General features: G+C 46.8%; 1 long non-coding RNA gene across 1 annotated transcript in view; it reads right to left on the reverse strand.

Moving 5' to 3' along the window:
- Window positions 1-520: 520 nt before the first annotated feature.
- LOC126942911 (uncharacterized) overlaps window positions 521-13383 on the reverse strand; it is a 600821-nt gene continuing 587958 nt past the window's right edge. The window contains exon 3 of the long non-coding RNA XR_007721635.1: window positions 521-616. This is a non-coding gene — a long non-coding RNA (uncharacterized LOC126942911). The remainder of the gene's footprint in view (window positions 617-13383) is intronic.

Consider the following 13383-nt stretch of genomic DNA (forward strand, 5'->3'; position numbering starts at 1 on the left):
TTACAGGCGTGAGCCACCGCACCCGGCCAAGTGTTACAGTTCTTAAAGGTGGTGTGCCCCGAGTGTGTTCCTTCAGATGCTCATATGTGTCCAGAGTTTCTTCCTTTTGATGGGTTCTTGGTCTCACGGACTTCAGGAGTGAAGCCGCAGACCTTGGCAGTGTTACAGCCCTTAAAGGTAGTGCATGCTCAAAGCGTGAGCAGCAGGAAGATTTATTATGGACACCAAAAGAACAAAGAGTCCACTACGTGGGAAATGACCAGAGCAGGTAGCCACTGCTATCTTGCGTAGGCAGCTTTTATTCCCTTATTTGGCCCCGCCCACATCCTGCTCATTGGTCCATTTACAGAGTGCTAATTGGTCCATTTTACAAAGTGCTGATTGGTCCATTTTTACAGAGGGCTGATTGGTGCGTTTACAAACCTTTAGCTAGACACAGTGCTGATTGGTGCGTTTTTACAGAGTGTTGATTGGTGCGTTTACAAACGTTTAGCTAGACACAGAGTGCTGATTGGTGTGCTTTTTACAGAGTCCTGATTGGTGTGTTTACAAACCTTTAGTTAGACAGAAAAGTTCTCCAAGTCCCCACCCGACCCAGAAGCACAGCCAGCTTCACCTCTCAAAATCATTAAGCTAGAGTGAAAAGTCAAGCTGTGAACTGCTCAGGGCCAACCTGCCTCTCCTTCTATTCAGAGTCCCTCCTCTGCTCACTTAGATACATTCACAATCTAATGTATTAGATTGGCTCCTTTGGAGAGGCTCATCAGAAACTCAAAGGAATGCAACCATCTACGTATGACCTGATTTTTGTTTTGAGATGGGATCTCATTTTGTCACCCAGGCTGGAGTGCAATGGCACCAATGCAGCTCACTGCAGCCTCCACCTCCTAGGCTCAAGCAATCTTCCCATCTCAGCCTCCCAAGTAGCTGGAACTACAGGTGCACATCACCATGCTTGGCTAATACAAATTAAAAAAATATTAAGTTCCTCACCCATAGTACATAGCATTATGGCTACAACGATGGTAGCCCCAGTAACTGCACTGCAAGAGCTCACTAGCTGTGCACGGCTAGGGGATGATGTAAAACACACCCAAGGCTTTGGAAATGTCCAACGGTCCATTAAACAGTGACACTCTCCAACGGGACTTCCAGGTGCTGCTTAGTCAATCACTAGCTCCACGATGACCTTAGGCAGATTATTCTACCTCTCCTTACCTCTCAGGTTCCTCATCTGTGAAACGAGCTTAAAAATAGTACTATCAAAAGATTGTTGTGAGGGCCGGGTGCAGTAGATAATGCCTGTAATCCCAGCACTTTGGGGGGCCGAGACAGTGAGATCGCTTGAGGTCAGGAGTTCCAGATCAGCATGGTCAATATGGTGAAACCCCATCTCTACTGAAAATGCAAAAATGAGCTGGGTGTGGTGTCGGTAATCCAAGAATGTTGGGGGGTCAAGGCAGACAGATCTCTTGAGGTCAGGAGTTTGAGACCAGCATGGCCAACATAGTGAAACTCTGTCTCTACTTAAAATACAAAAACTAGCTGGGCATGGTAGTGCACTCTTGTAGTCCCAGCTACTCAGGAGGTTGAGGTGGGAGAATCGCTTGAACCCAGGAGTTGGTGGTTGCAATGAACCAAGATCGTGCCACTACACTCCAGCCTGGGTGACAGAGTGAGACCCCATTTAAAAAAAAAAAAGTTGTGAGAATTCTGTGATTTAATATATTTAGAGTTTTTGGAAGGATGCCTGACATGGTCCTTACTAACATTATATTAAGTCCTTAATATTTATATCATGGTATTAATACTATTATCTATTATTATAAAATATATATATAAATATATATTATAAAATATATATTATGTAAATATATATATATTTATATATATATATATAGAGAGAGACACAATCTCGCTTTGTTGCCAAGGCTGAAGTGCAGTGGTGCAATCTTGGCTCACTGCAACCTCCATCTCCCAGGTTCAAGTAATTCTCCGCCTCAGCCTCCCGAGTAATTGGGATTACAGGCACCCGCCACCATGTTGGGCTAATTTTTCTATTTTTAGTAGAGATGGGATTTCACCCTCTTGGCCAGACTGGTCTTGAACTCCTAACCTCATGATCCACCCACCTTGGTCTCTCAAAGTGCTGAGATTACAGGCGTGAGCCACCATGCCTGGCCATTGTAATTATATTATCAGTATTATAGCATTTATCCATTTCTATTATCTATAATAATAGATTAATATCTACTATTATAACATTACTATTTTTAGTATAATAATGATTATTATTATTTTTGTACCTCCCTGGCTCAGATGAATGTCCCATTAGCTTTATTTATTTATTTATTTATTTATTTTTGAGACAGTCTTGCTCTGTCCCTTAGGCTGGAGTGCAATGGTGCGATCTTAGCTCACTGCAACCTCTGCCTCCTGGGTTCAAGCGATTCTCCTGCCTCAGCCTCCTGAGTAGCTGGGATTACAGGCACCTGCCACCACACCCAGCTAATGTTTTGTATTTTTAGTAGAGACAGGGTTTCACCATGTAGGCCAGGCTGGTCTTGAACTTTGGACCCCAAGTGATCCATCCACCTTGGTCTCCCAAAGTGCTGGGATTACAGGAGTGAGCCACTGTGCCTGGCTTATTTATTTATTTGTTTGTTTGTTTTTGAGACAACATCTCACTCTGTTACCCAGACTGGAGTACAGTGGTGCTGTCTCAGCTAACTTCAACCTCTGCCTCCCAGGTTCAAGTGATTTTTCTGCCTCAGCCTCCCGAGTAGCTGGCACCCGCCACAATGCCTGGCTAATTTTTGTATTTTTAGTAAAGATGGGGGTTTCACCATGTTGTCCAGGCTGGTCTCAAATTCCTGATCTCAGGTGATCTGCTCACCTCGGCCTTCCAAGTGCTGGGATTACAGGCATGAGCCACTGCACCTGGCTAAATGTCCCATTAGCTTTAATCCTCATTCAGTACCATTATATGCTGTATAATATTTCAGTCAATGATAGACTGCATATATGACAGTGGTCCCAACAGATTGTAATACTGTATTTTTACTGTCCCTTCTCTATGTTTAAATACGTCTTGATACACAAACGCTTATCACTGGCCTGGGCAGTGTCTCATATCCATGATCCCAGGACTTTGGGAGGCCAAGGTGAGAGGATCACTTGAGCCCAGGACTTCAAGACCAGCCTGGGCAACACAGTGAGACCCATCTCTAGTTGTAAATATATTTTAAGTTAAAATATAAATTTTAAGGCTGGGCGAGTGCAGTGGCACAATCTCGGCTCCCTGCAACCTCCACCTCCCCGGTTCAAGGAATTCTCCTGCCTCAGCTTCCCAAGTAGCTGCGATTACAGGCACATGCCACCATGCCCGGCTATTTTTTGCATTTTTTTTTAGTAGAGATGGGGTTTTGCCGTGTTGGCCAGGCTGGTCTCTAACTCCTGACCTCAGATGATCCGATCTGCCTGCTTTGGCCTCCCAAAGTGTTGGGATTTCAGGCGTGAGACACCATGCCAAGCCAAGAACCATTTTTGTTTTTGTTTTTGAGGCAGAGTCTCTTAGCCAGGCTGGAGTGTAGTGGCACGATCTCGGCTTACTGCAACCTCCTCCTCCTGGGTTCCAGCGATTCTCGTGCCTTAACCTCCCAAGTAACTGAGACTACGGGCACGCGCCACCATGGCCAGTTAATTTTTTCTTTTTTTTCTTTTTTTTTTTTGAGATGGAGACTCACTCTGTCGCCCAGGCTGGAGGGCAGTGGAATGATCTCAGCTCACTGCAACCTCCGCCTCCCGGGTTCAAGCAATTCTCCTGCCTCAGCCTCCCGAGTAACTGGGATTACAGTGCCTGCCACCACGCCCAGCTAATTTTTGTATTTTTAGTAGAGACAGGGTTTTACCATGTTGACCAGGCTGGTCCCGAACTTCTGACTTTGTGATCCGCTTGCCTCAGCCTCCCAAAGTGCTGGGATTACAGGTGTGAGCCACTGTGCCTGGCCACCCAGCTAATTTTTTTTTTTTTTTGAGATGGAGTTTCACTTTTGTTGCCCAGACTGGAGGGCAATGGCGCGATCTTGGCTCACCACAACCTTCACCTCCTGAGTTCAAGTGATTTTCCTGCCTCAGCCTCCCAAGTTGCTGGGATTACAGGCATATGCCACCACACCTGGCTAATTTTTGTAGTTTTAATAGAGACGAGGTTTCATCATTTTGGTCAGGCTGGCTGGTCACAAACTCCTGACCTCAGGAGATCTGCCCGCCTCGGCCTCCCAAAGTGCTGGGACTACAAGCATGAGTCACTGCACCGGGCACTAATTTTTACACTTTTGTAGAAATTGGGGTCTTGCCATGTTGCCCAGGTGGGGCTCAAACTCCTGGCCTCAAGCAATCCTCTCATCTCGGCTTCCCAAAGTGCTGGGATTATAGGTGTGAGCCACCTCACCTGACCCGGTTTTGTGTTTGTTTTTTTCCTTTTTGAGACAGAGCCTCACTCTGTCGCCCAGGCTGGAGTGCAGTGGTGTGATCTCAGCTCACTACAACCTCTGCATCCTGGGTTCAGACGACTCTCCTGCCTCAGCCTCCTGAGTAGCTGGGATTACAAGCACATACCACCACGCCTGGCTAATTTTTGTTTTTTTGGAGACGGAGTCTCGCTCTGTCACCAGGCTGGAGTGCAGTGGCGCGATCTCGTATCACTGTAACCTCCACCTCCTGGGTTCAAGCACTTCTCCTGCCTCAGCCTCCCGAGTAGCTGGGACTACAGGCGCCCCACCATGCCCAGCTAATTTTTGTATTTTTAGGAGAGACAGGGTTTCACTATGTTGGCCAGGATTGTCTCCATCTTTGGAGCTCGTGACCTTGTGATCCGCCTGCCTCGGCCTCCCAAAGTGCTGGGATTACAGGCATGAGCCATTGCGCCTGGCCTAATTTTTTGTATATTTAGTAGAGATAGGGTTTCACTGTGTTGTCCAGGCTGGTCTCAAACTCCTCACCTGAAGTTATCTGCCCGCCTTGGCCCCGAAAGTGTTGGGATTACAGGTGTGAGCCACCATGCCTGGCCACAGACCTGGCTTTTATACTTTTCTTTTTTTTCTTTGAGATAGAGTCTCACTCTGTTGCCCAGGCTGGAGTGCAGTGGCACAATCTCGGCTCACTGCAACCTCCGCCTCCTGGGTTCAAGTGATTCTCCTGCCCCAGCCTCCTGAGTAGTTGGGATTATAGGGGCATACCACCGTATCTGGCTAATTTTTTATACTTTTTGGTAGAGATGGGGTTTCACCATGTGGGCCATGGCTGGTCTTGAACTCCTGACCTTAAGTGATCTGCCTGCCTCGGCCTCCCAAAGTGCTGGGGTTACAGGCATGAGCCATGGCACCCGGCCTGACTTTTATACTTTTTACAAGAGGTCCATGATCTTTCCCTCCTTACAAAAATTCAGTAACCATTCATTCATTCAATTGTTTGTTCAATAAATATTTATTGACGATCTATAATATAGTAAGGAGAGACTGAGAGGTTAATATAAGAGGTAATACAACTACGGTTAGTAGTAATCACATTAAGCATTGTCATTATTGGCCATATTTAGATAAGAATTGATTGCAACAGCTCATTCCACCGTTAATTTGATATTTACACTATGACATCACATGTGGAGAGCTTTACATGAACAATCCCATTTAATCCTCTTAACAGATCTGTGAGATCAGATCGTCTTTTTTTCTCTTTAATAATTTTTGTTGTTTGCTACGTGACATTGTGGGACGCGCGCAGATGGTGCAACGGTTACTGCAGTGAAGCAGTCACGTATCACTTTCTATTTGTATATGTTTTGTAGTTGAGGAAACAGAGGCCTGGAGAGATTAAGCAGCTTGTTCAAGGAAATATAGCCGTGGGTGATAGAGGTGGGGCTTGGGGGTTTGATCCAGGGGTGGGGTGGTCCGCATCCTTCATCCACCAGTAGCTTGAAGGTGGTTTTTCAACGGAAGGAGACTGGAGTGAGGAGAACGTTTGGGAGTGGCTAAGGTGGAGAGAAAAATCTGAGATGGGAGAGAGAGAGGGCCAGGCGCAGTGGCTCTCACCTGAAACCCTAGTACTTTTGGAGGCAGAGGTGGGAAGAGTGCTTGAGTCCAGGAGCTCAAGACCAGCCTGGGCAACATGGGAAAACCCCATTTCTACTAAAAATACAAAACATTAGCTAGGCATGGTTGTACGTGCCTATAGTCTCAGCTACTCGGGAGGCTGAGGTGGGAGGATCCCTTGAAGGAAGGAAGGAAGAGAAGGAAGGAAGGAAGGGAGGGAGGGAAGGAGGGAAGGATGAAAGGGAGGGAGGGAGGGAAGAAGGGGAAAGAAGGAAGGAAGGAGAGAGAGAAGGAAGGAAGGAGAGAGAGAAGGAAGGAGGGAGGGAAGGAAGGAAAGAAGGAGAGAAAAAGAAAGAGAAGAAAGGAAGAAAAGAAAGAAGGAAGAGCCAGACATGGTGGCTCACGCCTGTAATCCCAACACTTTGGGAGGCCGAGGAGGGTGAATCACCTGAGTTCAGGAGTTCAAGACCAGCCTGAGCAACATGGTGAAACCCCGTCTCTACTAAAAATACAAAAAATAAGCTGGGTGCGGGGGTGGGCACCTGTAATCCCAGCTACTCAGGAGGCTGAGGCAGGAGAATCGCTTGAATCCGGAAGGCAGAGGTTGCAGTGAGCCGAGATTGTGCCACTGCACTCCAGCCTGGGCAACAAGAGTGAAATTCCATCTTAAAAAAAAAAAAAAAAGATGGGGAAGGAAGGAAGGAGAGAAAGAGAAAAGGAGAAAAAACTTTGAGCAGAAGCTCTTTTCCATCATGTTTTAGTCCCACAAACATTTACTGAGCACTCACTGTGCCAAGAGAGATAGTGGGCGTCAGGGTTCGGAGGTGAGGTAGGGCAGTTTTTGAAAAGGTGGCATCTCAGCAGAGGACTTAATAAGGTGAGGATGGAACTATTTAGATATTTCGGTGGGTGGAATGATGTTCCAGGCAATGGGAACGGCAAATGCAAGGGCCTTGAGGCAGGAATGAATTTGAAAAACAGCAAAGAAACCAGAGCAGCTGAAACAGAGTGAACGAGGGGGGAAGAGAAGGAATCTGGGGAGGGTCATGAGGGCGGGGACAAAGCAATGGGCCCTTCGAGGGAACTGAGTTTTGATTCTGACATACATGCAGAGCCATGGAAAGACGTTAAGGTCTGGTCTATCATTTTCTTTTTCTTTTTTTTTGGACAGAGTCTTGCCCTGTACCCCAGGCTGCAGTGCAGTGGCCTGATCATGGCTCACTGCAGCCTCAACCTCCTGGGCTCAAGTGATCCTCCCGCCTCAGTTTCCCAAATACCTGGGACTACAGGTGTGCACTACCATACCTGGCTCATTTTTTATTTTATTTTATTTTTTTTTTGAGATAGAGTCTTGCTCTGTTGCCCAGGCTGGAGTGCAATGGCACGATCTCGGCTCACTGCAACCTCCACCTCCACCTCCACCTCTTGGGTTCAAGCGATTCTCCTGCCTCAGCCTCCTGAGTAGCTGGGATTACAGGCACCCGTCATCATGCCCGGCTAATTTTTGTATTTTTGTAGAGACAGGGTTTCACCATGTTGGCCAGGCTAGTCTTGAACTCCTGACCTCGGGTGATCAGCCTGCCTCTGCTTCCCAAAGTGCTAGGATTATGGGCATGAGCCACTGTGCCTGGCTTATTTAATTTTTTTGTTTGTTTGTTTGTAGCGACAGGATCTCACTATGTTGCCTAGGTTGATCTCAAATTCCTGGGCCTAAGATATCCTATCGCCTTGGCCTCCCAAATGCTGGGATTACAGGCATGAGCCACCACACCCAGCCCATCCTTTGACTCTTATTTTTCACATCCTCCTTCTGGCTGCTGTACAAAGAGCAGACTGTTAGGGCACAAGGTGGAAAGAAATCAGAGAGGTTATCAGGAGGCAATAATCCAAGAGGAAGATGTGGATAGATTTTAAAGACCTTGAAGGATTAGCTGATCCGTGAAACACTGGGAGAGGAGGTGGGTGCAGGGGATTCCGGAGATTCAGGTGATTGAGAATGGAAGTCTTTGGTCTTCCGGTGGATCTCTGGAAGCCACAGCATTCAAGGGGCGGGTGTGAATATAACTGAGGGATCTGCCAGGGAGACTCGCAGAGAGAGAAAAACAGTTTTTGAATTTGCCAGGAGCTCAGTTAGAAAGGCAAAAAGGCGTGGTGGCTCACGCGTGTAATCCCAGCACTTTGGGAGGCCAAGGTAGGTGGATCACCTGAGTTCAGGAGTTTGAGAACAGCCTGGCCAACATGGTGAAACCCTGTCTCTATCAAAAATACAAAATTAGCTGGGCATGGTGGTGCACACCTATAATTCCAGTTACTTAAGAGGCTGAAGCAGGAGAATCACTTGCATCTGGGAGGTGGAGGTTGTGGTGAGCTGAGATCGAGACACTGCACTCTAGCCTGGGCAACAAGAGCGAAACTCTGTCTCAAAAACAAACAAACAAAAAGACAATATACTGGGCCTGTTTTAATGTGAATGCTGGTCAGTTGTGCTTAAACTCCAAAGGGAGGGGGTACACTGAGGGATGTCCAAATCCTCTTCTTATCATGGGCTGAACTAGTTTTGCAGGTTCCTTTGGGACCTTCTTGGGCAAGAGAGGGGTCCATTGAGTCGGTTAGGGGGCTTAGAATTTTATTTTGGTTTATAGGATGAGTTTTCTGGAATTAGAATTTTCAGAAGGGTCTGGAAGAAAGGAAACAGCTAGTGTTACTTTCTCTTTGTCACTTCCGCAGAGGCAGGAAGAAGGGGATTTTGCCTTGGAGTTGTAGAAAATGTCCAGTATCTGGGTCAGGCGGTCCAAGAGCCCTGTAAGGAAAAGCTCTGGGCTGGGCGTGGTGGCTCACACCTGTAATCCCAACACTTTGCGAGGCTGAGGTGGGCAGATCACTTGAGGTCAGGAGTTCAAGACCAGCCTGGCCAACATGGTGAAACCCTGTCTCTACTAATATACAAAAATCAGCCAGGTGTGGTGGCGGTCGCCTGTAATCCCAGCTACCTGGGAGGCTGAGGCAGGAGAATTGCTTAAACCCGGGAGGTGGAGGTTGCAGTGAGCCAAGATCATGCCACTGCACTCCAGCCTGGGTGACAGAGTGAGACTCTGTCTCAAAAAAGAAAAAAAAAAAAGGCAAAAAGAAAAAGCTTGGTTTGGGAGGCCAAGCTGGGCCAATCACTTGAGGTCAAGAGTTTGAGACTAGCTTGGCCAACATGGTAAAACCCCGTCTCTACCAATAATACAAAAATTAGCCAAGCATGGTGGTGTGCACCTGTAACCCCAGCTGCTTTGGAGGCTGAGGCAGGAGAATTGCTTGAACCTGGGAGCCTGAGGTTGCAGTGAGCGGAGATCACACCACTGTACTCCAGCTTGGGTGACAGAGCAAGACTCCATCTCAAGAAAAAAAGAAAAAGTCCTGGGGTGGGGTGAGTCATAGGTAAAGAACTTGGGTCACCAGAATGAGTGGGAGAGGGGAGGAGGGAAAAAGAAGAATGACCACAGCTGCCTTTTATGGAGTCCGATTAAGGTTGGGCCATTCACAGAGAGATTTCAGGGAGAGATTAACTCAACTCATGTAATACCCTCTACAGCAGCTCGGCAGTGTGGGAGCACATTCACCCCCATTTTCCAGATGAGTACACTAAGTCAGAGAGCAGAAGAAATGTATTCAAGTTAACAGCCTGAGTTCAGGAGTTTGAGACCAGCCTGGCCAACATGGTGAAACCCCATCTCTACTAAAAATACAAAAATCAGCCGGGAGTGGTGGTGCGCACCTGTAATCCCAGCTACTCAGGAGGCTGAGGCAGGAGAATCACTTGAAACCAGGAGGTGGAGGTTGCAGTGAGACGAGATCACACCATCACACTCTAACTTAGGCATTGCAGCAAGACTCCATCTAAAATATATATATATAGAAAAAAGAAAAATTAGGCTGTCATGGTGGTGGGTGCCTGTAATTCCAGCTGCTCAGGAGGCTGAGGCACAAAAATCGCTTGGACCTAGGAGGTGGAGGGTGCAGTGAGCCAAGATCACGTCACTGCACTCCAGCCTGGGCAACAGAGCAAGATCCTGTCTCAAAAAGAAAAAAGAGACAGAGAGGGAAAAAAAAAAGAAGATGCAGTTCCTTTAGGGAGGACACGTCCACACTCAGCTTCAGGCAGACTCCATGCAGTCTCTTTTGTCCTAAAGACACAAGGCCCAAAATAATCTGGCAGAGAACTGAGCCAGGGACAAGGACTTCAGAGGTAAGAGGACACTCTGTACTTGTCTGCCTGCACCCTTGATCTTAAGCATATTTGTTTCCTCGATAAGGTCTAGACATATCTATGGGTAGTTAAGGGTGTGTGTGGGTATGTCCGTGAACTTGTGTGCGTCAATACACACACGCCTGTGTTTCTGTCGTTAAACATAGACTCCTGTGCATTTCTGTGGTTAAATCTGTGGGCAGGTCCATTGGTGAGTATGGATTGTTTGCCTTTGGGAATTTCCAGTATTTTGGGGGGTCAATTCCTGGGGTTGCACATTTGTAGGTGTATATTCAGGGAACTATAGGTGCCTCTGTAGAAGATCTATTGGGAATGTGTGTGTTTAGTTTGGGGAGGATGAATGTCTGTGTGTACATCTGAGAGTAAGAGCTTGTTTATATCATTGCTGTTCTGTTATCCTTTTTTTTTTTTTTTTTTTTTTGAGACGGAGTCTTGCTCTGTTGCCCAGGCTGGAGTGCAGTGGCCAGATCTCAGCTCACTGCAAGCTCCGCCTCCCAGGTTTACGCCATTCTCCTGCCTCAGCCTCCCGAGTAGCTTGGGACTACAGGCGCCCGCCACGTCTGCCTGGCTAGTTTTTTGTATTTTTTAGTAGAGATGGGGTTTCACCATGTTAGCCAGGATGGTCTCGATCTCCTGACCTCGTGATCCACCTGTCTCGACCTCCCAAAGTGCTGGGATTACAGGCTTGAGCTACCGTACCTGGCCTTTTTTTTTTTTTTTTTTTTTTTTTTTTTTTTTGAGACAGAGTTTTGCTCTTATTGCCCAGGCTGGAGTGCAATGGTGCCATCTCGGCTCACCTCAACCAACCTACACCTCCTGGGTTCAAGTGATTCTCCTGCCTCAGACTCACGAGTAGCTGGGACTACAGGCATGCGCCACCATGCCCAGCTAATTTTGTATTTTTAGTAGAGACGGGATTTCTCCATGTTGGTCAGGCTCTTCTTGAACTCGCAACCTCAGGTGATCGCCCACCTAAGCCTCCCAAAGTATTGGGATTACAGGTGTGAGCCACAGCACCTGGCCCAGTTATCTATTGTTATAGAAGAAACGACCCCGAAATGCAGAGGCTTAAATTAATAACCCAGCACACGTCTGTAGTTTCAGTTATTTGGGTAGCTGAGATAGGAGGATCGCTTGAGCCCAAGAGTCTGAGTCCAGCCTGGGTAACGTAATGAGACCCCATCTCTAAAAAAAAAAACAAAACAGAAAAACACCAGCCACCCTCTAGCAAACAATGATTTGAATGACTGGATTTCTCATCGGAAACCATGGACTCTAGAACACAATGGAACCATGTTTCTAAAATGCTGAGAGAAGATGATGATTCACTAAGAATTCTATGCCAGTGAAAATATCTTAGGAGGAATGATGGTAAAATAAATAAATTATCAGGTAAAAGAAAATGAAAAGAAGTCATCATCAACAGAATTGCTCTAAAAGAAACAGTAAAGGGAGTTATTGAGGCTGAAGGGAAATGATATCAAAGAGAAGCCCGGAACTCTGAAAAGAAAGAAGAGTGAGTGAAGGCAAATTTATTGGTCTTTAGATCAAGAGAAGTTGTGCTCAAGGTGGTTTTTTTTTTTTTTTTTTTTTTTTTTGAGATGGAGTTTTGCTCTTGTTGCACAGGCTGGAGTGCAATGGCACAACCTCCGCTCACCGCAACCTCCATCTCCCAGGTTCAAGCAATTCTCCTGCCTCACCTCTGGAGTAGCTGGGATTACAGGCATGTGCCACCATGCCCGGCTAATTTTGTATTTTTAGTAGAGGCGGGGTGTCTCCATGTTGAGGCTGGTCTTGAACTCCTGACGTCAGGTGATCCATCTGCCTCAGCCTTCCAAAGTGTAGGGATTACAGGCGTGAGCCACCACGCCCAGCCAAATGTTTCTTGGTTTAAGCAAAACAACAATGACCATCTAGTATTGGTCATGGTTCCATAGATTGGCTGGGCTCAGTTGGGAAGTTCTTCTGCTCCGTGATATGTTGCCTGGGGCTGCAGTCATTTGAAGACCCCACTGGGCTGGACCTTCTAAGTGGTTTGTTTTCATGGCTGAGAGCTGATGCTGTCTGTTGACTGGGAGCTTTGCTGGTGCTGTTGACTGGAGCTCTTGACCCTCCTCCACATAGCTTGGGCTTCTCACAGCATGGCAGATGGATTCCTAAAAGGAGCATTCCAAACCCCCAAAAGGGGAAGCTCTAGATGTTCTCAGGCTCAACTTCAGGAATCCCACAAGACCATTTCTGCCATGTCCTAAAATGCTTAAAGCAAGTCACATGGCCAAGCCCAGATTCAAGGTGAGGGGAAGCAGATTCCACTTTTCAATGGAAGGGAAGATCTGTGGCTGTTACAACTCCACTGCAGCAACCTTGTCATTGCCACATACAACAAAACTGATGATGCCTCCTTAATGTCTCCTAACACCCAGTTCACCTTGAAACCCCCCATTATCTCTAATATATATTTTTATAACTGGTTTATTTGAACATAAGAACATAAGGTTTACCCATCTGGTGGTTTTTTCCTTAAAGCTTTTGTTTTATTATTATTATTATTATTATTATTTTGAAATAGAGTCTCTCTTTGTTGCCCAGGCTGGAGGTCATGGTGCTTCACCGTGTTGGCCAGGCTGGTCTTGAACTCCTGACCTTGTGATCCACCTGCCTCGGCCTCCCAAAGTGCTGGGATTACAGGCGTGAGCCACCGCGCCCAGCCTTTATGGCATGATTTTCAAGGGAATATGTGACTAGAAACAGAACCACAAAACCCCCCTGCAATTATTAAATTAAAAGAAAAGGAAAGAAAAGAACATGATGCTGTTGCAGGGCCAAATAACTGGTGGTATGTTTGTAAGCAGGTGGGTCTCAGAGGGTCTGGGGGTTTGTGTGAAGATGCTGTTGAAGTATATCTCTGAGGCTGCACGTCCCTGAGGGAGCATACCACAGTGGGTAAGAGCTTGGGAATGGCTGCATCTGGGCGTGTAGGATAGGTTTGGGGTGGGTGAGTCTGACCATGAGTAACTCTGACCGTGGGTCAGCGTGGCG

Source organism: Macaca thibetana, chromosome 19 (genome assembly GCF_024542745.1).
Source record: "Macaca thibetana thibetana isolate TM-01 chromosome 19, ASM2454274v1, whole genome shotgun sequence".
Taxonomy (NCBI): Eukaryota; Metazoa; Chordata; class Mammalia; order Primates; family Cercopithecidae; genus Macaca; species Macaca thibetana.